The sequence below is a fragment of the Ornithorhynchus anatinus genome, chromosome X1 (assembly GCF_004115215.2).
Source record: "Ornithorhynchus anatinus isolate Pmale09 chromosome X1, mOrnAna1.pri.v4, whole genome shotgun sequence".
Lineage (NCBI taxonomy): Eukaryota > Metazoa > Chordata > Mammalia > Monotremata > Ornithorhynchidae > Ornithorhynchus > Ornithorhynchus anatinus.
The window spans coordinates 101,544,147-101,571,073 of NC_041749.1; the positions used below are offsets into that span (position 1 = coordinate 101,544,147).

Consider the following 26,927-nt stretch of genomic DNA (forward strand, 5'->3'; position numbering starts at 1 on the left):
CACAGGTCCATTATCCCCACCAAACAGTGAAAATATTTAACTTCATCCTGAAGCTCCCAGTGCCCACCTTTTGGTGGTAAAATTGAAATCATTAGTTGTGAGGTTCCTAAAGTTCCACCCCTCACTCCCACAGCACCCTCCTACCCCTACACCCTTCCCACTCATCTCTCAGGAGGTGGCCTCCCCTCAGCTTTGAAAATTTATTCCTCTGCCTGGGGTTCTCTGACCCAACCCACTCACACCTTCTAAAACCACTAGTTACCTCCCAAACAACCATCCCACCTGCTCACTCTCTGATGATTTCTCCCACTCTGCCCTCAGACATTCTCAAATCTACCCTACACTTAAAAGAAAAAACAAAACCTCTCACTGAATCCCACCACACCCTCCTGCTTTCATCCTATCTCCCTCCTCCTATTCCTGACCAAAAACAGGTTATATGCATCCCTTGCCTTTACTTCTTTTCCTGGTTCTCCTCCTACCTCTCTTCTGTCTCTCACCCCCAATCTGTGGGTATCTCTCAAGGTGTTCAGCAAAAATTATTACTAATATTAGTACTACTAATAATTATGATATTTATTAAGTTTTTACTATGTCAGGCACTGTACTAAGCGTTGAGGCAGATTCAAGATCAACAGGTCAGACACAGACCCTGTCCTAGTTGGTCCCCTTGGTCTAAGGAGGAGGTAGAACAGGTATTCAATCCCCATTTGACAGATAATAATGTTAATAATAATGTTGGTATTTGTTAAGCGCTTACTATGTGCAGAGCACTGTTCTAAGCGCTGGGGTAGACATAGGGGAATCAGGTTATCCCACGTGGGGCTCACAGTCTTAATCCCCATTTTACAGATGAGGGAACTGAGGCACAGAGAAGTTAAGTGACTTGCCCACAGTCACACAGCTGACAAGTGGCAGAGCTGGGATTCGAACTCATGAGCCCTGACTCCAAAGCCCATGCTCTTTCCACTGAGCCACGCTGCTTCTCTAAATGACAGATGACATAACTGAGGCACAAAGAAGTTAATTGACTTGCCCAAGGTCACACAGCAGACACGTGGCAGAACCATGATTAAAACCCAGATCCTCCGACTCCGAGGCCTGTGCTCTTTCCCTTAGGCCACGCTCCTTCCCTGATTGAGTGGTTGATTGAAATAACTGCGACATGACTAAACTCCCAGCTGTATAAACGTGTCAGCTCTAGTTAATCTGCATTTGATGACATTCCCAGATTTGGTTATTTAGTTACCATATTGAGGCTGATGCTATGTCTGCCATCCTGTCATGTTTTTGTATCCACATTTTGTCCATACATCTCATTTGTCTCAAATCACCTTTAAATGTCTATAGTTTATTTTATTATTTTCAATTCTCTATATTACCAAACTTTTGCCTTGGCATTTATCACTTATTTCAACACAAGGGATTTGTCTTCTCTTCCCCTCCCCGTAATAAACACTGTTCTTACAAATACCCCCCAAATTAAGGAAAATCTGTGCTTGTAGAACTGACCAGTTTGGACGCTGCATACATGTGCGTAAAATTTCTCCGTAATTCCTTAATTCCATGCTACTCAAAACTGAAAACACACGCATTGTAGCAGAACTAAGTATATATAACAAGGAAGTCTGTATTTTTTGTTAAAATATCCTGTAATAAGGGTTTGTCATGCAACTGACTGCTGAACCTTAACAGGAGACATGTTTATATTACCACAGTCAACCAGGGCCAAGTCCAATGAAGCCTCCATCCGGCATTCACACTGAGGACACCCACACGTGCCTTTATTTTTTATTTTTTTTTAATTTCCTGGGCTCACGGCCCAGAAATGGAATGGAAATTTTATTTAAACCTGCTCTCGTATGTCAACTTTTGGTAAATATCAGATTTTCAGTTGACTCGCACTATGCTTTACATTCCAAGCAATGGTAGGAAAAGGGAAAAAAAAAGGTTGTGCCCGAGCTGATCTATGTTCTACTTCTCCCTTTACCTACTACAGCATGCTGGCTGACAGTGTATGCTCATTATTACTCCTGTAAATTTTAGGAAAGCTCTTCCCTTCCGCTATAGCCATAGGAGTCCCAATTTCATTAAATCCCTTCCAGCACTAATCAGCTTTTACCAGAACATGCAAAGCAAGCTGGGTTTGGAAGTGGCTAATTTTTCACAGGGCTTAGATTTCACTCTGTCTAATTTAAGGAAGAATTTGTGCTTTCTCTTCCCTTGTCACTTTTCTGCCTTTGGCTAACTCACCTCCCTTCCCGTGACACTCTCTTTCCTCTACCTTCCTACTGAAGAAACATACAGGCAGAAAGATGCAGGCGGGCACATCGCTTTCAGAGATATGCATAAAAAAAGAATACACACAAAGTTTTCAGACAGAAACCCCATCTGGAACTATCAAATTTAAAAATATTAAGGGAGGAAAAGCTGTCATGATCGATGGGGATCTGATCCTGTTTTGCATTTAGGGTCTGCTGGGCCCCTTCGAATGTACCCCCACTGTGACCAGTGTAACCCATAAATTATTTTGTCTCACCAAGAGGTTTCCCTGAATGAGAGCAGGAAGATTATTTACAGTAGCCAGTAACTCAAGTGGGCATAAACACGTTTTTCCACACCTTTCCTACTCTAGCTAAATAGAAAGACCTTAGATTTATGGAAATTTAATTCTGAAAGGATGAAATACATTTTTTTAACAATGCATTTTATTTGAAGGAAAGTATTTCAAAAACATGAAGCACTCTGTGTGTTTCCCCAGCAAAGTTACTTTGGAAGGTAATCTCTCAGGTGATGAGAGTGTGAGTAGAAAACAATATCAATGCAAAAGTTATCTTAGAAGGAAAAAAGTATCCTGCTGCCTGGGAAAATACTCAGGAAGATAAGGACCTTTTAGGAAGTCCATTGCTGTCCTTAGAAAGCCCTTTAAGGATATCCAAATTCATCATCATCAACAAGAACAGTGGTGCCCCTACTGAGTGCTGAGCACTGTTTTGGATGCTTGGGGGCAATAATAATTGTGGTATTTGTTAAGCACTTGTTATGGGCCCGGCACCTGTATTCGTTCGTTCATTCATTCAGTCCTATTCATTGAGCGATTACTGTGTACAGAGCACTGTACTAAGCACTTGGAATAATAATAATGATGGCATTTGTTAAGCGCTGACTATGTGCAAAGCACTGTTCTAAGCGCTGTGGAGGATACAAGGTGATCAGGTTGTGCCATGTGGGGCTCACAGTCTTAATCCCCATTTTACAGATGAGATAACTGAGGCCCAGAGAAGCAGCATGGCTCAGTGGAAAGAGCCCGGGCTGGGGAGTCAGAGGTCATCGGTTCTAATCCCGGCTCCGCCACTTGTCAGCTGTGTGACTTTGGGCAAGCGACTTCACTTCTCTGGGCCCCAGTTGCCTCATCTGTGAAATAGGGATGAAGATTGTGAGCCCCACGAGGGACAACCTGATCACCTTGTATCCCCCCCCGCCCCCCCAGCGCTTAAAACAGTGCTTTGCACATAGTAAGCGCTTAACAAATACCATCATTATTAAGTGACTTGCCCAAAGTTACATAGGTGGCTGTACGATTCAGCAATAGAGAGAGACAATCCCTGCCCACAACGGGTTTACAGACTAGAAGGGGGGTTTACATACATCAAAATAAGTAAAGAGGGGCATCAATATCAATGAATAGAATTCTAGATCGCTACACTGTACGGATACTAAGCACTGGGTAGACGACAAGATAAACAGGTCGGGCACGGTTCCTGTCCCACCTGGGGCTCGCAGGCGAAGAGGGAGGGAAAACAGGTGCTTCCTCCCCATTTCGCAGATGAAGAAACTGAGGATCGGAGAAGTCGAGTGACTTGGCCGAGGTCACACCCCAGCCACTGGCAGTCCTCCTGGCCAAGCCCGTGATCTATCCATCAGGCCGCCCTGCTTCTCGAAGAGCTTGGAACAGCCTTAGACGAAAGCAGCTGGACGAACGATGGGTTCCGACCCGGTCCCTTTCAGTAGCCCTTGTTGGCGCCCCCTGGCGGCAGCAACGGGACGGTTCCCGGCGGCTTTCGCATCTTTCTCCCGCCCGGGCGGTTTTCGAGGCCGGGGCTCCGGGCGCTTCTTTCGGCAGAAACGACAGGGGCCATCTCATCCCCGTGGAAGAGGAAGGGTCCCTTGCCAGCCCCCCACCTCTCTCTCTCTCTCTTTCCCCAGGACGTACCCTCCGAGGGCCCGAGCGTGTAAAAATCCTCCATTCCGGGCCGCGGTGGCAGAAGGGGGTGTGGAGGGTGGGGGGAGAGCGGCTCCTGCCCTGCCCTGCCCCTCGCCCCGCTGGCAAGAAGCGAGAGCGGGGCTGGGTGCGGGGGCGGTCCGGGACCAATAAGCGCAGCGCCGTCCGGTCCCCCGCTGCCACGGCTGGCGCCCGGCCCGGCACGGCAGGGAGCGGAGCTAAGGTGGTCGGGGCGCGGAGATGGGGGGCGGGCGGGAAGGGGGAGGGGGCTGCGGCGCCCGTTCTTATAAAGTCGGTGCGCGCGGCGGCGCCCCCCATCCTCTCTCTCCTCTTCCCTCCTCTCACTTTCTCCCCGCCTCTCGCCTACCCGTCCGTCCCTCCCTCCCTTCCCTGCTCGCGGCTTCGGTAGGCGAAGCGCTGCGCTCCCCCGCCCCGGCTGCGGGCGAAGCGAGGCGCTGCGCCGCGGGATCGGAGCGGGCGTGGGGCTGTTATTGCTGCAGCTGCCCCGGGGACGAGGTAGGTGCATCCTTGGGCGAGGGCACCATCCTTGCCGCCACCAAGAAGGACTCCCCGAGTTGGGGTTTAAGGCCGGGGGGAGGGGGGCCATCCCGGGGAGGCCCTGGCTGGCCACGGGGGCTGGCTTCCCCGGGGCGGAGCTCGCCGGGCGGGCGAGCAAAGTTGCGGAACGAAAGTTTAGACTGTGAGCCCGTCATTGGGCGGGGATGGTCTCTATCCGTTGCCGAATTGTAGATTCCAAGCGCTCAGTCCAGTGCTCTGCACAGAGTAAGCGCTCAATAAATACTACCGAATGAAGGAAAGTTGGGATCCGAGGCTCCGGCCGGTGCGGGAGGAAGGGTCCTGCCTTCACTAAGTTCGCTGGCTTCTGGAACCGGATAGAAGTTCTCAAAGCTACAGCTTTGAACTGCCGTTAATCATTCGGTCGTATTTCCTGAGCGCTTATTACGTGCAGAGCACTTCCATTACGCAGGTGGCCCCTCTTCTTTTTTGGCCGAAGGTCCCTCGGACAGCAGCTCCTCGGACACCTCCGGTCGCCCGCTCCCGTGCGTATTGTACCGGGGTCGGGGGGTGGGGGGAAGAGCACAGCTACCCCCAAAACGAAAGAAATAGCAAAGGAGAAATTGCTGACCAGAGCCCCCATCCAGAGCAACGAGCATCCTCGGCAATTTTGCAAAGATGTCAAATGAACTGCTTCCTTGCTCTAGGAGATCTTCTTTCCCCCTTCCCCAAACTAGTTATCTCTTGATTTCCATCAAGTAGAAACTCCCAGAGAAATGATTTCATAGCAAACAGTGTCTGAGATAGGAAGGACGGCAGACATCCAGTCCTGAGCCAAGATGAGGAAGGAAAATAATGATGATGATGATAACGGTGGCATTTGTTAAGCGCTGACTATGTGCAAAGCACTGTTCTAAGCGCTGGGGAGGATACAAGGTGATCAGGTGTACCAAGTGGGGCTCACAGTCTTCATCCCCATTTGACAGCGGAGGGAGCTGAGGCACAGAGAAGTTAAGTGACTTGCCCAAAGTCACACAGGTGACAGCCAGATCCGGAATTTGAACCCATAACATCTGACTCCCCAGCCCGGGCTCTTTCCACCGAGCCACGTTCCTTCCCAAAAGCGTCTGGTGTGCCCTTCAAAATAAAAAAAAAAGCAAAACAAACAATTCCCCCCCCCCCCAAAAAAAAATCTAGCTGGACTCTTGAGAACATAAAACCGAGTTGTGGAGAAATAGAGCTATAGAAAGCAATAGAAACATATTGGCGATAAGCACGAGGGAGGTCAGACGCCCCGGCACAAACTGTCAACAGGGAACTGACAGAAAAGGAAAAAAAAAACCTGATTAAAACAAGAATAATTTGAAAGCCGACAAGCTCCTGCCTCCTGTACACGTCCCTGTCTATACAGACATTTATATCATATTATATAGAGAAAAAGAGCAGATCTGGAAATAGACTGTAACAAGTAATGGAAAGAACAAGTGAGTCACAGCACCTACATAGTTCATGGATTAAGGGGTAATTGTCTTCGAAGGAGCTATTATGTAAGCAGCAAAGGCTAATTTGTTACCTTTGCTTTATTGCATGTTTTGTAACTAACAAATCATGGCATGCTATGGAGCCAGGCGGCATCTTGGAACCACCATATATGGTGCTGTGAGAAATGTGAATGAGAAAGTTGTCTGCAGAGCTATAAATTACAAAGATAAACGTTATTTGTGTGGTTACTAATCATTTTATATTTTCAAATAATAGCACAGTATATTTCCAGGATATGTGTTTTCAAATATTTGACTTGTTTCCCAGCACTTTTCTTGCAGCCTACAGGTGGTCCATGCCCCAAAGGGGAGCTGTGCATCAGAAAAGTAAACTCTCAACACTTATTTCACCTCACAGTACCAGGTCTCACAGCCTAAAATTCCCTGACTGACTCAATTCTCTGTTTCCTGACCTCCATTTAGTAAGTTGTTACTATAACTGGATTCTTAATTTTATGGAGTTAAAGGGTTCCTGTGGTGACATGAGAGATTAATGCTACCTCTCAGGGGTTTGCAACTTTGCTTCACATCACCACTGGTCCAACTTTCAGTTCTCTGCTGCCATTCTGGGTATCTGTGCACCAGGTCTCACTCTCTCTGGTCTGTATCCCCCAACACCAAACTATACCCAGTTTCACCTTAACAGATTGAGAAATCAATTTTCAAATGTGTGTATCTGTGTAATACTATGGATAGTCAGATAGTTTTATTTCTGCCAGAATGGGTCAAAATACTCCACCACATAGGGCATTTCATTTGAATTGTTGTGGCCTGTGGCTAGCTTTATACTCAGTTTCTCTTTAAGTGTCGTTCTCCAGCCCCCCCCCTCCAAATAATAACACATATGAAATGTTTGAGTGGTTTAGATTTTTTTTTTCTTCCCCTTCATCCAAACTGTGAAAGATTCTTTGGAAGATGTGCTGCATAATAAATTTACTCCATTTGAAACGTGTATGTACCAGTTTCATTCTAGAGTGATTTTTTTTTATGGAAAGTTATAAACAAGAAGTAAGGATTAGTAATGGTAGTACTACAGAACTTTATGGCATTGCAAACTGCACTGCTACTATACATGTAAATATTTTTAGAGGCTTTATTATTTAAGAAACTGTGCAGCCAAAAGACGAAAAAGGTACCTACTTAATGCATAAAATTATTTACCAGGAATGCACATTCTGTACTAAAGAAATACTGATGATCTAAAGACTAGATTACATGTAGTACAGTGATCCTATAGCATTCCATTAGAAGCTATTATAACTCAGACCGTAAATTCACTCCGGGCTAAAACTTGATGTATTTGCTCTTGACAAGGGAACGATTTTTCCCCTTTTTTTGAAAAGTGGCTTGACTGTGATTAGTGTGTCAAAAGAGAAAAAAATTCCTAGTTCTATATCTCAAAAGTCACTTTGGACAGACAGTGGTGTCTATTGGAAAGAACATATGGACTTAGCGGGTAAGAAGCCTGGATTCTAGTCCCTACAGCCACCGGCCTGATGTGTGACCATGCTTAACTTCTCTGTGCCTCAGTTTCCTCATCTGTAAAATGGGGAAAATAATGCCCACCTCTTTGTATCTCACAGGGATGTTTTGAGAGTAGAATAAGTTAATGTGGAAAGTGCTTTGGAAAAATAGAAAAGTTCTGTCTCTATTCAAGGTAATAATTAAATGACTCACACTCCTAGTAATGTTTTACAAGTATTATAAAACCTAAGACATGTCCACTGGCATATTCTTTAAAGAGATGAAATCTTATTCATTTGGAATCTTGGCCATATTTCTATTGGAGCCATAACCTTAATTCCCTTGTACTTTTGGAATCCCGAGCTCTTTAGGGCAGGCCCTCTGCTATATATTGATCTGGGGAAGTGTTCCCACCACTTCCGGCATTTGGGTGATAGAGGAATAGTCTTTACATAGACATAACACAATTGTGTTCCCTTTACACTAAAACTCAGCAATAGAAATGAAAAAGGTTACCATGCATTAACATTTGAAAAATGGCAAGTGATTAGCCCGTTGAATGGTCTACAACTGTGAATATTTGGTGTTTTGATTACTTTTAAAATTTAATATTATTATTATTATTAATCATATGTATTGAGTGCTTACTGTGTGCAAAGCACTGTACTAGGAGCTTGGGAGAGTAAAATATAACATCAAACACATTCCCTGCCCACAACGAGCTTACAGTATATATATGTATATACACACACACACACATATACGGTCAGTCTGTTTTCCCCAAGTTCATGCAGGTGGTCCCATGTTGGTCATATATGAAGTAAGCTTTTTATTTTAATTAGAATAAGGCTTAAATTATGCAAACTACAGACAGCCACCATACCAGGAATGCACTATGCCTGGGTGAATGCTTTTTGGGACTCTGAATTCATTTGCTTCCTAAAGAGCAAATACTTTTAAATTCAAACACACAAAAGATATACTTTTAAAATGACTTCAAGAACTATAAAATTGAAATCAACCAGGGGAAGCCTGCTAATTTTTTTATTTCAGAATTGTTTATCAAAATAAGTTAGCATAGGCAAAATGAACAAGGTCATGGCAATTTCTGGGTAACTCAAGTAATAGAAAGCTATTTGAGAAAAGTATGATGATTTTTGTTTGGGGGAAGGAGAGGGGAATATGCATAACTTTTATATAGAATTGTCTCTACTGTCTACTCATTTTGCCTATAAATATGTTATTTAGGCACATGATTTACCCTCTCTGTGCCTTAATTTCCCTATATAACAATATTGACCTGTCTTCAGTAGGTTCTGGGCAATCTTAAAAAAATGCAGTTTTCAAAAGCATAGGTGCTTTATTGAAATGGATAATGGTGCTCATAATAACAATAGTGGAGGGAAGGTATTTTTCTTTAGAACTCCCTCTTCATATGGTGAAATCCTGCTACAAAACTATAAAGCTAACGTTGTACGTTCTAGTCCCAGTTTCAGATGGATTCTTTAGGGACCCCATTTTTCCCAAACATTTTGATTTTATTTTTCAAGACCTCAGTATACATCAGACTTGCTTAAACCAAAGTCAGCTTTCTTTGAACCCTAATACCTGCATTATAATGAGGTCCCACAGTACTTGTCTCCAAGCTGAAGAACATCAACAAATTATTGATCTATTATACCCCAACCAGTAGGCTCTTTGTTTCTATTGATTTGGAGATTGGCAAAATGGCCGGGATATGCAAATTAATCCTTGAGATTAAACAGAAGTTAGCTATTGCAACTGGTTTTGCATACTGGCCCAGAGCACTAGGGTTAATAAGTTTTCGAATAATATAGAATATAATTAATGAGATTAATATTCTTGGTGAAATTTTTCTTCTAAACACAACACATTGCCCTTCAAAATCTTCACTGGATCAAATTACCCTCCAAGGAGTCTGCCATATATCATGTAGAAGATGAAACACAATTCCTGCCCAGGGGTTTATTAATTAAACACAATAACTGTTGATTTTCTTGAGTGAATTTTTCATCTTTTAGATTGAGTATTCCTTGTTTCTCTCTCCTCTCGTCTCGATTCTTTCAATCTGATAATTTCCCTGCTCATTAATTCTTTATGAAAGGGGCAGAGAAGAGAAATCCAGTTCTCAAATCTGAGAATTTTACAAAAATTGTGTATATTGACTTCAAAACCAGGCATGTCCAAAGATTTTAGCCAATATTTCTCATAGTTTTGAATATTTTTGCAATTTTTGTTTATGTTGATACATGATCCCTCCTTTTACATAGATGACTAAGCGTTACCTGTCCAGAGTTATCAATGAATTATGCTGTTTATCTTATACGTTTGTGAATTTTACTGAATCGTGTTTTCCTAATGTAAAACAAAATTCACATAGAGCATAATTAGAGTGTCTCTGGAATCTTATTATGCATTCGGTGTGTGGAAGAGGACCTATATTGGATTTGACTTTTTTTTCGTACTGACCTCTGGTTTGATAGCCCCTTTGATTTAACAGTGAAATCTTTAATGATTTTTAAGATCAAGTGAATTGAGACCAAATCAAGAAAACAAGGTGCACATACCTTGACAAGAGAAAGCTATTTCAGAGACATTTAAATAATCTGGGTTTTTTTTTTCTTTGCAGAAAGCAGTATTTGGAGAAGTACCTGCATTAAGGTACATTAAGTAATATTAAGTACATCTACAGCAGAAATTTGTACCTTTCACTTAGGCACTAATTTTTTTTTTAATGGTACTTGTTAAGCACTTCCTATGTGCCAAACACTGTACTTAGTACTGTGCTAGACAAAAGTTAATCAGGTTGGACACAGTCCACATCCCATACGGGACTCACGGTCGCAATCCCCATTTTACAGATGAGGTAAATGTAGCACAGAGAAGTTAATTGATTTCCCCAAGGTCACACAGCAATCAAGTAATAGAACCAGGATCAGAAAGCAGGTCCTTGTGACTCCTGGGCCAGTGTTCTGTCCTTCACTCATTCAGTCGTATTTATTAAGAGTTTACTGTGTGCGGAGCACTATACTAAGTGCTTGGGAAAGTACCGTACAACAATAGCCGGTGACATTCCCTGCCCACAATGAGCTCACAGTGTGGCAGGGGGAGGGAGAAGACAGACATCAATACAAATAAATACAAGTACAGATATTCACATAAGAACTGTGGGGCTGGGGGTGCGGGAAAAGCAAAGGGAATAAGTCAGGGTGACGCAGAAAGGAATGGGAGATGAGGAAAAGTGGAGCTTAGTACGGGAAGGCCTCTTGGGGAAAATGTGCCTTCAATAAGGCTTTGAAGATGGAGAGAGTAATTGTCAGATTTGAGGAGGGATGGCATTCCAGGCCAGAGGCAGGACATGGGCCAAGGGTCGGCAGCGAGACAGGTGAGATCATGGCACAGTGAGAAGGTTCGTTAGCACTAGGGGAGCGAAGGCCACACTGCTTCTCATTTCATGAGACCTCCAGATGCACACGTTCAATCCAATTTCAGTTAAAGCTCTATTAGAAAACAGAAATTATAAATTCTTCCTCATCCCCAACAGATTAGCCGGAGGGTTTTTTTGACCAAGATTCCAACAAAAAAAATTATTTTCTAATCGTGTGGGAAAGAGCGATCATAGATGAGCATTCTCCATGAGTTACGTCTTGTGTTTTCTCTCAAGATTTAAGTCTGGGTATCTTCAGTAGAACCCGGCTGAGTGATTTTTACTATCTTATAAGATAATCACTGACCAAAACCAATTCACTGTGTCTTGATCTCGATCAGGATACATTACTACTTTTATTGAGCATAGTGTAGAGTTGTGGTCCAATAATGCTGCATATGCTGCAACCTAAATCTTATCATCATTGAACTGAAATAGCTAAATAGTGCCCCAAGTGACATGAATCAAATGAAACATCAGTTACTTTTAATATTCACCACCATCATCATTGTTAATACTTTTATTTTTAGCATTGATGGAGTCATATCATTTTTATGATTAAACAAACAGAATTATTTCTGATGAGTGAATTGCTATATAAACTGTCACCTGCAAAGATTGCTTTTAACTATATTCTTTGCAGAAAAAAGTTGCTGTGGAGGTTGATTAGTTCTTTAATTTGCATATGCAAAATGAAATCACTTAAAAAATTCCCCAAGGTACAACGATGCAAGTTAAAAAGGCGTTATTTTCTACATGAGTATGCTTTCCTAACTTCATCTGTGTTTAAAAATAAATGCACTGATCAATAGCATGAATAATTGAATAAAAGTTGTTGGATTTTGGTCTGTGTCGTATTTTGTATTTAAAATTCCTGTTTCACAGTGGTAGAGCTTAGTATCAAAGCCAAAAATCTGAGGAATTTACTCCTGATTCATGATAGAGAAGCCAGTGTTTGATAGTCTGTAGTTGTAGAATGGTGGTTTTGTCATAAAATATTTGAAGTTTATAAAGCAGTTATCATCAAGAAATAATGACATATTTTTATGGTAGTCATAAAGATTGTGTTTTCTGGGCTATTGTAAAACTTTTTAACTATCAAGTCAGGTCTGCATTTTTGGTGGGTGACGAAATTTTTCATACCTTCCTTTTCTACTGAACCCTATATAGGGTGGTCGCAATGCATTGGAGCGAAACCAGAACTCCCTCTCACCAAGGTGTAGTACCATCCCAAAATCTCAGCAAGTGTGAGAGATTGGGAGGTTGGAAGAATAGCTAGCACGGTAGGGTGGCAGTACTCTTAAATTCCCCAGATGTTTCCAACAGTAAGCCTTGGAACTTAAGCACTTTGATATTCACCCTTCCCCCAGCCCCACAGCACTTAGGTCCAAACCCATCTGTAATTTACTTTTGAGTCTGTCTCAACTTCTAGTCTGTAAGCTTCTTGTGGGCAGGGATCTTGTCTTCTTACTCTATTGTATTTTTCTTTCCCCAGTGACATAGCAAGCACTCAATAAATACCTCTGATTGATTCCTTTTTTGAGTTTGGAACATATGTCCGGAAGCATTTGCTTGGGCTTTTTGCATTAATCTGAGCATGTTCCAAGTCCAGTGATAGACAAGTTATTTACTGAATCAATCGATCAATGTAGAGTTGGTAGGTGGGATCCCTTCCCACAAGGACCTTATAGTCTACAGTGGGAGGCAGATATTAAAATCAATTACAGATAGGGAAAGTAGGGTATAGAAATAAGTATTGTGGGGCTGGGGTGAGTATCAGAGTGCTTAAGGTGAATGTAGTCAATGCAGGGGAAAGGGTGGATAGGGGAAATGAGGGCTTAGGGAAAGCCTTTTAGAGTAGATTGAACAATTGCTCATTTTTTGAGCATTCACTTTGTGCAGAGCACTATTAAGCAGTTGGGTGAGTATAAGTTGTGGACATGTTCCCTGCCAACAAGGAGCTTATAGTCTAGAAGAGGAGACAAGTATTTCTACAAATAAATTACAGATATGTTTATATGTGTTGCCAGGCTGAGCGTGGGGTGAATAAAGCATGCAAATCCAAGAAAAGAGAGTGCAGGGACAGCCCCGTATATCTGGTCTTGTCTCAGCTAAACCATACTCATGGTTTTGTGGCTTGTGTGAGAAGTGCTCAGTGATCCCCAGGTATCTGTTGTTAGCATGGTTGTTTAGGCCCATGACTGGCCCGATTCAATAGCACTAGTATTTATTAAGTGCTTACTGTACTAAGTGCTGGTAGAGAATATCTAAGTGGGAATTCGATATGATCCCTGCCCCTTTCAGGGGGAATGGGGGTGGGAGAGAGGAGGAAGAAGGAACAGGGCTGTCTACCATTTCACTACACAGCTCTCCTTGGCTGGGTGGCTAAATCCGAGATTCCTCTATTGTTGCCAGGGCTGATACTTGGCTCTTCTCACAGAGAATTTTGCCAAATCACCCTTGTCGGTAAGTTCCCGAGGGTATGGAATATATTGGTTTCTCCTCTTGTCAATTTTTATGATATGGTCAATGAATTCAAACCCCTGCTTTGCTGTGACAATACAATAGATGCAGTTGTCCTGTCATATTGCATGCTTGATTATTTGGTCAGTCACCACTGTATCTTTGAGCAACTTGTTGACGACAGATAATATTGTGCTAGGCTAAAACCATTTTGTTATATCTTAAAATGGGTAAAATAGGAAGTAAACATCCTTTTTAATAGTACCCGTTAAATATTTATTAGGAGCCAGGCGGATACAAGATAATCAGATTGGATATGGTCCCTATCCTACATGGGGCTCACAGTCTAAGAAGGACTGAGTAGTTCTTAATCCCCATTTTACAGATGAGGAAACTGAGGCACAAAGAAGTTAGGTGACTTGCCCAAGGTCACACAGCAAACAAGCGGCAGAGTGAAGGTTAGAAGCCAGGTCCTCTGAACTCCCAAGCTTGTGTTCTTTCCACTAGGTTGTGGTGCATCAGATAAAAACTTTGATAGATCCACATCAACATAAAAGTGTTCTAAAAGTTATTCCAGCCTCTCTCTTGCTTCTATTATAATCATTAAACTCCAATTTTACTCCACAGAAGTGGAATCTCTTTTGGGGCTGTAGCACTAGCTAAGATTTAGAGAAGCAGCATGGCTCAAAGGAAAGAGCCTGGGTTTGGGAGTCAGAGGGCATAGGTTCTAATCCCGGATCTGCCGCTTGCTGGCTGTGTGACTTTGGGCAAGTCACTTAACTTCTCTGTGCCTCAGTTACCTCATCTGTAAAATGGGGATTTAAACTGTGAGACCCACGTGGGACAATCTGATCACCCTGTATCCCCCCCAGCGCTTAGAACAGTGCTTTGCACATGGTAAGCACTTAACAAATACCACCATTATTATTATTATTCATGAATGACGACAGTTTTAGAAGACCAGCCTAATATTGTTTTCAAGGAGGTTTTCTGCACACAGGCACTCGATAAATTCTGTTGATGATGAAAGCTTCAGCATTCCACTCTAGATGTACAAAATTGACGTTGTGATGAAGCTGTTGTAATCCATCGGGTAAACCATACTTCAGAATTAAATGTGCTTACCCTTATTTACTTTATAGTTTCATCTGCTCTGAATTCTAAAAAATGAAACCTCAAAATTGATGCACTTTCATATGAGTGAAAAGCAGCTGATATAGTCCACTGATAACGGATTCAAGAAAAAAAAGCAAATTTTCAGCATTTAGAATGACCAAGCTATGTGATCCTAAATCATTACAAAATAGCTGCATAAATCTTTTTCCATCATAGTTCAACAAATATATGAAACGTATCTACTTAAAAATTTGCATGGAAACTATTTTCCTGGCTTTACATCTAGGGAATAATTTCTTCCAACCCTGATTTATATCATTTGAAGGAATATTGAACTATGTTAGCCACAACAAACATTCATGCCATTTTTAATGGCGTTGAAAACAATTTAAAAATGCGTGTTATTTTTGGTGGATTGTATTTAGTAGATTGATTGTTTGAAACAAACCTAAGTCTGTGGACTTAAGTGAACTAAAAATCTCTGCCTCATTAGCCAGTAAAGCAAAGAGTATCTATCAGTCAATCCATTAATAACAGAGTGCTTACACCTGTGAAGCACTGTACTATGGATTGGGAAGAATCCATAAGGATTGATTTGGCTGTGGTTCGTGGTCCACAGGAGGTCCACCATCTAGAGAGGAAAGGACAGTCACATGGGGAAAAAATAAGATAAAAAAAATCAAAAGGAACAACAATAACTTCATAACTGCCTAGAAGGGATAGTCTTCATCTACTCTGCCTGCCCTCCATTGCTCTGGTGGGCAGGGCTGCACCCCAACAGTGTCAAGAGGAAGAACGGGAGTGGGTTTCCCCAGCCATTAGGCTGCTTACTGTGGAGCCCTCAGTGGCATAGTGCTCTGAAGCGTCTGTTGTTGGGCTTAAAAATGTGAATTGTATCTATTACAAGGCTCGTGTTCACCTCTGGACTTTTCTATGCTATTTAGGGAGCTAAAACAACTTTATAAAACAGGTGCAGGTTTTTAAGGGATTAGCTAGGGGGTTCAGCTTTTTAGATTGCATGCTCCAAGTGAGGAGAAAGAACAACAGCAGGATACCCAAACAATCGTTGTATGGAGAGCTGAAACTGAAAACAAGAAGGCCAGAGGAAAACTTTTAAGGACCTGATAAAACAAAGCCTCATACAATGCCGTGTCCCAGATAAAAAATGGGACTCCGTTGCTAAGGCTAGACCAGATGGTATACTGCTGTCAAGAGCAAACGTTTTGTAAGAAATGAGAGACAAGGAGGCAAAAGAGAAAATAGCACCAGACACTGCAGACACTGAGCATGGTAACACAACCAGGAGCACCCATTTTGTGTGCACAGTGGGGCCAGGACTGTTGATCATGCATTGGTCTTTTCAGCCACTCATGCATGCATAGTGAATTTCACCATCAGTGGTGTTTTAGTACATGGTTAGAACTCAAAAATCCCACTGATTAGTTCAAGACAGCATGGTCTACTGAACAGAAATCTCTGTGCACTTGCTCAAAGCACCTGATCTTTCTGAACTTCACTTTCTCCATCCAATATTTTTTTCTGCCTTCATCTAGGCACAATTTCCACTCATTACAGATGTGTCATGTGGCTCTTGTGAATAAATTGTCCTCTGGCATAGTGGATAGCGCACGGAGTCAGAAGGTCGTAGGTTCTAATTTCGGCTCCGCCACTTGTCTGCCGTGTGACCTTGGGTAAGTCACTTCACTTCTCTGTGCTTCAGTTTCCTCATCTCTTAAAATGGGATCAAGACTGTGAGCCCCATGTGCGACAGGGACTGTGTCCAACTCCCGTTGCTTGTATCCACCCAGTGCTTAGTACAACAACTTGCACATAATAAGCGCTCAACAAATACCAGAATTATTTTTATGATTATGATTATCTCCTGGGATTTTGAAGAGGTCCAAGGGTTGACCTCTAGATCTTGCCTGACTTCCCTCTTCACATCTTCACTCTTAATCAACCAGTTATACTAATTGAGTCTCTACTGTGTGCAGAGCACTGTATTAAGCATGTGGGAGAGTACAATATAACAGAATTGGTAGACTCGTTCCCTGACTACAGTGACTCCTCTGCATAAGGTTGAGGCCCAGGTCAGAAGAACTGGTTGAACCTCCCAATAGCCCAAGGGGCAACTGTGGTGTTTCATGCAGATAAAACCCTCCGTTTCTCTCCAATTTACCAGCAACTGTTAGCCACCCTATGATTTGCTTTTGTGAATTTTTTAAATGAAAATGTGCATGTGAGAACTGAAAATCTATAACTGTAGGGCAGCCCTGAGGACGTATGAATGTTAGAAATAGTACCCTGAGAGATTTAGAATTCTGGAGGCCAACCACCCCACTCTTAGCCCATGCACAACCTGGCCAAGTACCCATTCTGGGTATTTAGTTATGGTATTAACTGCTTATTATTATGGTATTTGGGTATATAAAAATATAACAGATCAGACACAATCCTCGTTCCACACAGGGCTCATAATCTAGGTGGAAATAGATGATAAAAGCAGTGGTAACAGAGGATGGTGAACATCAACAAGCAACAGTGCCAACCCACCAAGACAACAATGTCAAGACAAGTAAATGGACAGTTCTTGCAAGGGGGAGCTCTCAGACTCCCCCAAACTGTTCCAGGCCAAGTGTCCTTATTTCTAAACCACTATTCACTCCCGGGGTGTTATAAAAGTAGGCTGCTGCCATACGGTATCCTGAGCTACTAGGGGTGGCTGCTGACCAAGATGCCATAGGATTAAGGGAGGAATGGTACCAAACCAGACTAGCCATTAGGTTGGGATTGACTGAAAAGTAGCACTTTTGGGGAGGGGGCGTGGGGACAGTGGCTCAAGAAAAAAGAGGAATAAAAAAATTATAAAAGGGAGGGAGACAGTGTCAGAAAAACAGGCAGAGAGTCACACAAACAGAGGTTGGGAGAGATACAGACAGAGACATGGAGATGGAAATGACAGAAATGGAGAGCCAGAACTGTAGACAGGCTAGGAGAGAGGGAGAGAGAGAGTTCCAAAGACAGAGACATGGATGAGAGCGATACAGTGAGAGACGGAGACATAGACAAAGGATAGATAGACCCTCCCTTTCCTCCTTACCACATATAAGTCCACAGTCATCTCAAATGATTTTCCTGTCATACAGCAATAGCAGCAACAGGATGAGAGAACCTGTCTGTTGAACCAGTGGCTCCTTGGTCTGGGCTGGAAGGGTTCCTGCTCTCCAGGGTTTTCCGGGCCTGAGACTGCAAAGCTGAACATCGGGCCTTTCAGCATCGAGCAGGTGCCTACCTGCCAAAGTCAAGGAGTAGGTACCCAGGTTCTTCCTCCTCCCACATCTTTTCTGCAACCAGCGGTCTCGTGGGTTGCACAGAACCTCACACAGGCCTCTGTGAGACCCGTGGCCTGTAGGTTTGACATGCCTGGTGTTGAGGCCTGTTGAGACAAAACAGCATATTAAACTGCCTCGATTTGGAGGGTTGGAGATCAACACCCTCTTGTGTATTTCACACCTTTTCTTCATGATGAATAAAGTAACAACCTTATTCATCAATACATATGACAACTCCCCACACCAGGAAAGGAACGGAGGTTATACCATTATCCGTATCTATTTTCACTCGGTGACTCATTTCTGAAATGTTGATTTGTTGTTGAGTAGAGGTGAGCTAAGAAAAATATATTTTGTCATGTTTATAGTTCGAAGATTTCCAGCCCCTTGTAACTTTCAAAGTTTTTGAGGAAATGAAGTCTGAATACCAAGACAGCAATTTTCCCATTATCCCAGTGGGACTGTATCCAGCTTGATATATTGTAATTTTAACAAGAAAGTTACCAGAAAAGTAAGAATTTCATATTGTGTCTTTCTATAGAAAGATGAAATACAATAGAATGAAATTCCTATTATTCTTTGCTTTCAAAACTATCTAGAAAAGTACATCAAATGGATATGCATGTATTCTTTTTATTGTATTTTATCTGGAATTAAATAACTTTGCAGTTTGGATTTGCCATCCAATCAGTGGTATTTAGTGAGAGCACTGAATGTGTGCAGAGCACTGACCTAAGAGCTTGGGAAGGTTCAGTGGAGGTAAAATACATGACCTTAGGCATTATAAAATCATTTCATTTGGGACTGAACAAAGTAAACTTAAATCTCCTATTTCTCTATGCATGAAAAATACATCTGTAATATTTAATTAATATTAGGTCCTTTTGAATTACCTTTCTTCCTTCTCCTCAAAGTGGGGAGAAAGAAATGCATTTGGTCCCTCACTCTGTCTGACTGTATAGATTCCTGACCTTCTGATTTTAATCAGTCAGTCAGTGCTATTTATTGAGCACTTACTTTGTGCAAAGCACTCTACTAAGTGCTTGGGAGAGTAAAATAGGGAAGCAGCATGGTGTAGTGATAAAGCACAGGCCTGGGAGTGAGAAGGTCAAGAGTTATAAACCCGATTCTGACACTTGACTGCTGTGTGACCTTAGTCAAGTCACTTCACTTCTCTGTGCCTCAGTTACCTCATCTGTAAAATGGGGAATGAGACTGTGAGCCCTACGCAGGACAGAGACTGAATCCAACCTGATTTGTTTGTATCCACCCCACTGCTTAGTAAAGCACCTGGCACATGGTAAGTGCTTAGCAAATACCATTATTATTATTTATTATTCCTAGTATTATTAATAAAATACCACAGGGTTGGTAAACACATTCCTTTCCCACAAAGAGCTTTCAGTCTAAGTTCTTCAAAGGCAGAGACCATGTCTTCTACTTTTTTGTGTGTGCTTCCAAGGTCCTAATAATAATGATATTTTTAAGCACTTACTGTGTGTCAAGCACTTGTCTGAGTGGTGTGGTAGATGCACGCTAATCATGTTGGACACGGTCCCTAACTCACCCTCTGAGTAGGGGAGTGGACAGTCATTGAATTCCCATTTTACAGATGAGGAAACTGAGGCACAGAGCAGCTAAGTGACTTGCTGTAGATTGCACAGCAGACACGTGGCAGAGCCAGAATTAGAACCTAGGCCCTCTGAATCCCAGGCTTGTGTCTTTTCCACAAGGTCAATCTACTTCTCCACAGTGCCTAATGCAATGTTTTGCATACAGTGATCAGGGAGTAAATAATGTTGATGATTTTAGGGATCATTTTGCTCATGATAGCTCGTGATTAGCCACAGGTTTTTTAATCCAATGACCAATTTGAAAGTAGATCTTGACTCTCAGTGTCATTGGCAGAGCCCAAGAATGGCCTTGTCCATTACCCTCAACACACTAAGCTCATTCTGGGCAGGAAACACGTCCACAGACTCCATTATATTGTCCTCTTTGAAGCGCTTAGTACAGTGCTCTGCACACACTGAAGGTTGAAATATAGTTGACTGATCACCACTGGGATACTTGGTCATTATGGAGAATTATGAAGAAGTCAATCATCCCAAGAGCAGAGCTGGAAATCAGGGTGGGTAGATAAATAAGGCTACTGGTGTATATGTCTACTCAACATATTTATTTTGACAGCTCTAATTGTAAATTATTTTATATTTGACTCCTCCATTATCTTATAAGCTCCTTGTGGGCAGGGAACATGTGACTTCTTTGTTCTCTGCTTTTCAATTGCCTAGCAGAGTGCACCGCATTAAATGGGTACTCAATAAATGCTACTTATGTTATTACTACTACTTACTGCTGCAACTCTAACAACAACTGCCCTTTAGAGGAAAGAACATGGGGCTTGGAGTCCGAAGACCTGAGTTCTAATCCGAGCTTCACCACTTGTCTTTTGGATGACCTTATGCAAGTCGCTTAACTTCTGTGTGCCTGTTTTCTCACCTGAAGAATGAAGAAAATAAACCTCTTCTCTCTCCTACTTAGACAAGGAGCACCTCGTGAAACAGGGACTGTGTTTGACCTGATTATCTTGTGTCTACCCTAGCACTAGGCACATAGTAAAGCACTTAGCAATTACCACAATCATTATTATTAGGGACTCAACAGATGGTGGGCTGTCTTCATATTGTTCCAGTTCAGTCTCATCTACTATTGCATGCCACCTTCACATGCTATATGTTCCAACTACCTTAAGGCTTATGTGTCATTCAGTAAGTTTATATGTTCTGTTGTTTATTCTCTTGCTAGCTTCAGTTCTTTTTTTGCCTCTGGCTCTTACCAGTGTATGTTTGCAACCTTGTGTTTTCCTTTATCCTCTATTAGATTGTAAGCCCCTGGAGGGTAAGAACCTTGTTTTATTTTTCTTTCATTATTCCTTTTATTCTTGTCTTGTTTTACGCTGTCGAGTCGTCTCGACTCACAGTGAAGCCACGGACACATCTCTCCCAGAACGCCCCGCCTCCATCTGCAATCACTCCAGAAGTCCGGTAGTGTATCCATAGAGTTTTCTTGTTAAAAATATGGAAGTGGTTTACCATCGTCTTAATAATAATAATAATAATGTTGGTATTTGTTAAGCGCTTACTATGTGCCGAGCACTGTTCTAAGCGCTGGGGGAGATACAGGGTAATCAGATTGTCCCACGTGAGGCTCACAGTTAACCCCCATTTTACAGATGAGGGAACTGAGGCACAGAGAAGTTAAGTGACTTGCCCACAGTCACACAGCTGACAAGTGGCAGAGCTGGGAGTCGAACTCATGACCTCTGACTCCGAAGCCCAGGCTCTTTTCCACTGAGCCACGCTGCTTCCCACACCTTCCGCACTCCTTCTTCCGCACAGCCAACCCGAGTTTCTGCCCTCTACTCTCTCCCATGCCGCTGCTGCCCAGCACAGCGAAGCCTTGTCCTGTAACAGATTACCTTGCACTCGCTAGCCACTGCCCAAGCGAGGAATGGAATGGGTAGGCTTCTGCTTGACTCTCCCTCCCATAGTCGAGACTGGTGGAGTACTGGAAACTCTCCAGATGCAACTCTGGCAGGGGATTCCTTTCATTATCTAATAGAATATAGGGTTATAATAATAATTGTATTAAGTGCTTAGTATGTGCCAAAAATTGTACTAAGCACAGGGGTAGATGAAATATCTTCAGGATGGACACAGCCCCTGTCCCATGAGGGGCCCACAGTCCAAGTAAGTAGGGGAACAGGTATTTAGTTCCTATTTTTTCAGATGAGGAAACCGACTTGCCCCAAGTCACACAGCAGGAAAGTGACAAATCCAGGTCCTCTGATTCCTGAGACCCATGCTCTTTCCATAAAGTCATGCTGCTTCCCAATAAAAAGTAGTCACTTAATAAATGCTTAAGTTTTCAGGTCTGGAGTGTTAACTATAGACCCAAATATTGGTCTATATGGGGTTAATCAAATAACTGCTCAATCCACTTCTCTTTTGCTGCCAGACAAGCCTTTGGAAGAAAACAAGGCATGCAGATGTATTGATAATTGATTAAGAAATTAAAAATGTCACCTAATTTTGAAAGTCCTGTTGAAATAAATGACTGTACCCAGTCACTGAAGCAATGATTCAAGAAAGAAATCTTTACGATTTAAAATATTCTTCTTTTGACTTCTGGCATGGAAGATGTCTTCCTGGCTGATCTGGCATATGTGTATATTGCACAGATTAGTTTTGCCTCAGGGTTATCCTAGAAAATATTCTAGTGTTTTTAATATAGATCAGTTTTTATTTTTGGTCCTGCTAAATTAGGTCATTTTCATATGTTACCATTTCTACAACTGGATGCTACACAGAAATGTGCAGAAGCAGAACAGGTTTGTATGTCAAATTTGGATTAAGTTGCTAGGAATAGAAGTTAGTAGGTTGCTTTTAAAATTAAAAGCATATATTGTTGATGCCTTCCTGTTCCTGAATTTTGTAGCAAATAACGCTCCCCAAATCACTTTGTTACTTGTTTGTGGTTTATTTTCAGTAAAGGTTATTATTAATCAGTTGATGAAAAGTTATAATTAGAGCAGTGGTATTAATTCTCAGTACCACTGGGATCTGTGTGATACCCAGCTGTGAGGGCCTGAAACGTTGCTTGATCTTTCTGCAATGTCACTTTAATCAGTTGGAAATTGGCCAAAGTAATCTCTTTTATTAATACCTAATGAATGAATGAATTAATGCTTATAAGCAGATTTGGGGAATGGTCTTGAAGGTCACAACATTTTTCCAATCTTCAGAATGGATATTTTGACAACTTCATTAAGTATCATTTAAAACAATTCATGTCTTTTATAAACAAAAATAAACAACTTGCAGAAAAATATACATGTATGCACCATAATTAGCATATTAAAATGTTACCATTGACAGATTTTTGCCAATGGTTATAATGTAGGTTTGGGATAAAACTGAGTTAACCTTTTTAATAGTAGGTGACACTGACAGGAAATAACTGCTAGAACACAATTACTTTTTTGAACATTGAGCCTTTTCAAGTTCAAGCAACTAGACTGATTGGATGGGAATGGTAGTGATCAAGAATACTAATAAGTTTTGTCTTGTCGAGTGAAAAAGAGCATAAGAAGGTTTCTAAGAAAGAATAACAGATTCATTTTTATAATTACTTGAGATCTGTACCTTTAAAAGGAATTATGCTTTTGTTAGGTGAGAGGGAACCAGTTATTTTTTTAAGACCTATGGTAATTTTCAATTTAAAACAAATTTACAAAACCATAATTGAATTTGCAGAGCTGTAAAATCAGCTGAAGAATGAAACTAGGAAGAATCCACTTAAAGCACATGTGAAGTTTTGGCTATTAGAAATCACAACTTTCAAGAGAGAAACTGATATCCTTAGATTAACAATCTATTTCAGTATGTCGTTTCTATTTTCTCTTGACCACAGAAGCATTTTCTGTTCACTATATTTTAATTTTTTCATTCCTCAAAACCAACATTTATGACACCTCAGAAGTAGTGTTGCTACTAGTAGAAGCAGTATGGCTCAGTGGAAAGAGCACGGACTTTGGAGTCAGGGGTCATGAGTTCGAATCCCAGCTCTGCCACTTGTCAGCTGTGTGACTGTGGGCAAGTCACTTAACTTCTCTGAGCCTCAATTTCCTCATCTGTAAAATGGGGATTAAGACTGTGAGCCCCACGTGGGACGACCTGATTCCCCTGTGTCTGCCCCAGCGCTTAGAACAGTGTTCTGCACATAGTAAGCGCTTAACAAATACCAATATTATTGTTATTATTATTATTGTTAATGTGGTAACCTAGTTCGCAAATTCCTTGGGATTCTTGTGTTGAAACTACCAATCAATCATATTTATTAAGCACTTACTGTATGCAAAGCACTGTACTAAGCGCTTGGGAGAGAAGCACCGTGGCTCGGTGGAAGGAGCATGGGCTTGGGAGCCAGAGGTCGTGGGTTAGAATCCCGGCTCTGTCACTTGTCAGCTGTGTGACTATGGGCAAGTCACTTAACTTCTCTGTGCCTCAGTTCCCTCATCTGTAAAATGGGGATTAAGACTGTGAGCCCCACGTGGGACAACCTGATTACCCTGTATCTACCCCAGCGCTTAGAACAGTGCTTGGCACATAGTAAGCGCTTAACAAATACCAACATTATTATTATTATTACAATATAAACAGAATTGATGGAAACGTTCCCTGCCCATAACGAGCTTACAAATATCTTTCTAATGGTAGTTCTTTACCCGCCTGCCCTCTCCGCCCCCCCCCACTGCCTGGCCAATCTTCTTTCTAATGAATTGTTGAAGAAATGAGCCTTTGTTTATCATATCATCTATGAGCAGAGCAGACAGCTGCATTATAAAACTCCCCAAAGCAGTTCTATTTGGTAGCTGGGTTTATAATGAATCAAAACCTTCAGTCTGAAAGTGACCAGAATATATTTTGTAGGATTCCGCAGTTAACTAGAGAGAGAGAAAAAAAAAATAGAGACAGATTGAGCCCTAAAGCATATAGGGCTTTTTATAGCATTTTCAGTTTAGTGTGGACTTCCCCTAGTGCCTCTTATGGAATGTAATCATAATAACTGGTATTTGTTAAGTATTTACTATTTGCCAAGCACTGTGTTAAAATTGTAAGCACCTTGCAGGCTGAGATCATGTCTGCCTAATGTATTGTACTCTCCCAAGTACTTAGTACAATCTGGGCGCACAGTTAGTGCTCAATAGGAAGCACCTACATCTTAAAAAAAAAAAGCAATGGAAATAAAGAATCACTATAATGAATGAAATAGGCATGTTCAATAATGGAACTTTATATTTTTAGCTCAATCTTGCAGCATTATATTTTTATTATCTATAAATAACTTGCAGTTTTAAATTTCAGAGGTTATAGAATTATGCTTATAAATATATTACTATAAGGGGAAAATGCATTTCTTCTGAAGGAATTGGATTCTTCTTGACTTGTATGTCGAGAACATATACTTTATTTTTGCCTAGTTATGTCAATACCATATCTCAGGAGGTTTTCAGTCCATCAGTGGTATTTATTGAGCACTTATGTGTAGAACATCGTACTAAGCACTTGGGAAAGTACAGTGCATCAGAGTCGGCAGTCACGTTCCCTGCCCACAACGAGCTTTCAGATATTTATGGAAACTGCATCCTTGTAACCTAAGGTTTCACCGGGAGCAACTCTCCCCATCCAATTACATACCTCCCTGTTTTGTACCTCTTGCCCCTCCAGTCCACCCAAGATCCCTTTCACTCTCAATCTCCTGTCTCCAAAAGAGACCTCCACTCACTCACCCTCACACTACATAGAAATATCCATCAGAGCTGAGTGGAACCTAGAGAGCAGCATCATCAACACCTTCAGGTGACAAAAGAAAACAGCTCCTGAATGCCTCAGAGCCTGAGGCACTGAACACAGTCACTCATCTTCTGCTCCTGATAAATTAATGCTGGGTCCCCCTCGTTCCCTTTATCTGCCCCCAGGGGATGAAAATAAATAATTGATAAATAGTAGAAGAGTGGATGGGCCCAAAGGTACCAACCACTGCTAAATCCTAGTGAAGACAGAGGGAATACTTTTAGGTGCCTGGAATGAGCCAGAGGACGTTTTCTGCTGGTTGAAAGAGTGGGAGTAGCAGGAGTGCGGATCATTTTTCCACCCCTTCACCATCCCATAATAGTCCCCTACCCCCGCCCTGCATCATTTCGCTGCGGGAGCTAACAGTGTAGCTGGTGGCAAACTGTGTGGCACACAACTGCAAGTTTGGGCCTGGAGCTGTGGCTTTGGGTGGGAACTGACACCATCTTGGGTCTAATTCTGCCATGGCACACATTCCAGTGAGGGGCTGCCCAGTCCCCACACCACCATAGAGTCCCTGATCCAGGCAGCATGACCTAATGCCAACAAAATAATAAAAAAATGATTCTGCTTGAAATAATTCAAACTGGGCTGGTCACATCAGTAATTTTGCTTTCACCTGGGTTCCATCCTGGACCGTTCTGCCTGTACTTCTACTCTTCCTGTCCCCATTGTTTATCAAAATAGCCCTATAGACTTTGCAATACTTTCAGGGGTTCATTATGTACCCTTGGTTAAAAACCTCTACTCCACATGACCAAAGAGGTATTCGAGAAGCAACATATACATCTGATGAAGAAATAATCACTTTTTTATATACCTAATTCAGCTTCCCATTAACAGTTTAGGTTTTTAAATTAAGGTCATCCTATATCAGAAGACTAGACCTGAGGAGTTACTTCATGTAACCCTAGGTCTTGGATACCATGATTGTTTCATATTCTGAATTATTTTATTCTCAGATTTTCTTGAAATATGGAAAGGACCATTAGATAACCAAGGCCAAAATTTAGTTTTGCTGATCCAAAAGAAGTAATTTTGATTAGCAATAGTAATTTTATTTTTGGTTGGTTCTAAGTTCTTGAATATTTAACCTCATTGCTGTAGTATTCCTAAAAAGTGTTTCTCCTCCAAAAATTTTTCACTCAAGATGCAAGTGACACCTAAAGAAAGATGACGTGGTTTACATGGCAAAACCTCAGTTTGGAAGAGACAACAACTATTTCCTTTAGACTGTAAGCTTGTTAGGGGCAGGGAACCCGTCTACCAACTCTGTTATATTGTACTCTCCCAAACGCTTAGTACAGTGCTCAGCATTCGTAAGCATTCAATACATATGATTGATTGATTGATTTCAGTCATATTTTGACTTTTTCTCAAGCAGTCACAAAAACTCCAGGTTAGAAC

The 26,927-nt window shown here is 41.8% G+C and overlaps 1 protein-coding gene across 1 annotated transcript in view; it reads left to right on the forward strand.

Annotated features, from left to right (window-relative positions):
* Positions 1-4,573: 4,573 nt before the first annotated feature.
* Positions 4,574-26,927, forward strand: part of LOC100073526 (contactin-3) — a 278,783-nt gene continuing 256,429 nt past the window's right edge. Inside the window, exon 1 of the mRNA XM_029049701.1 lies at positions 4,574-4,738. The gene's annotated coding sequence lies outside the window, so the exon portion shown is untranslated. The remainder of the gene's footprint in view (positions 4,739-26,927) is intronic.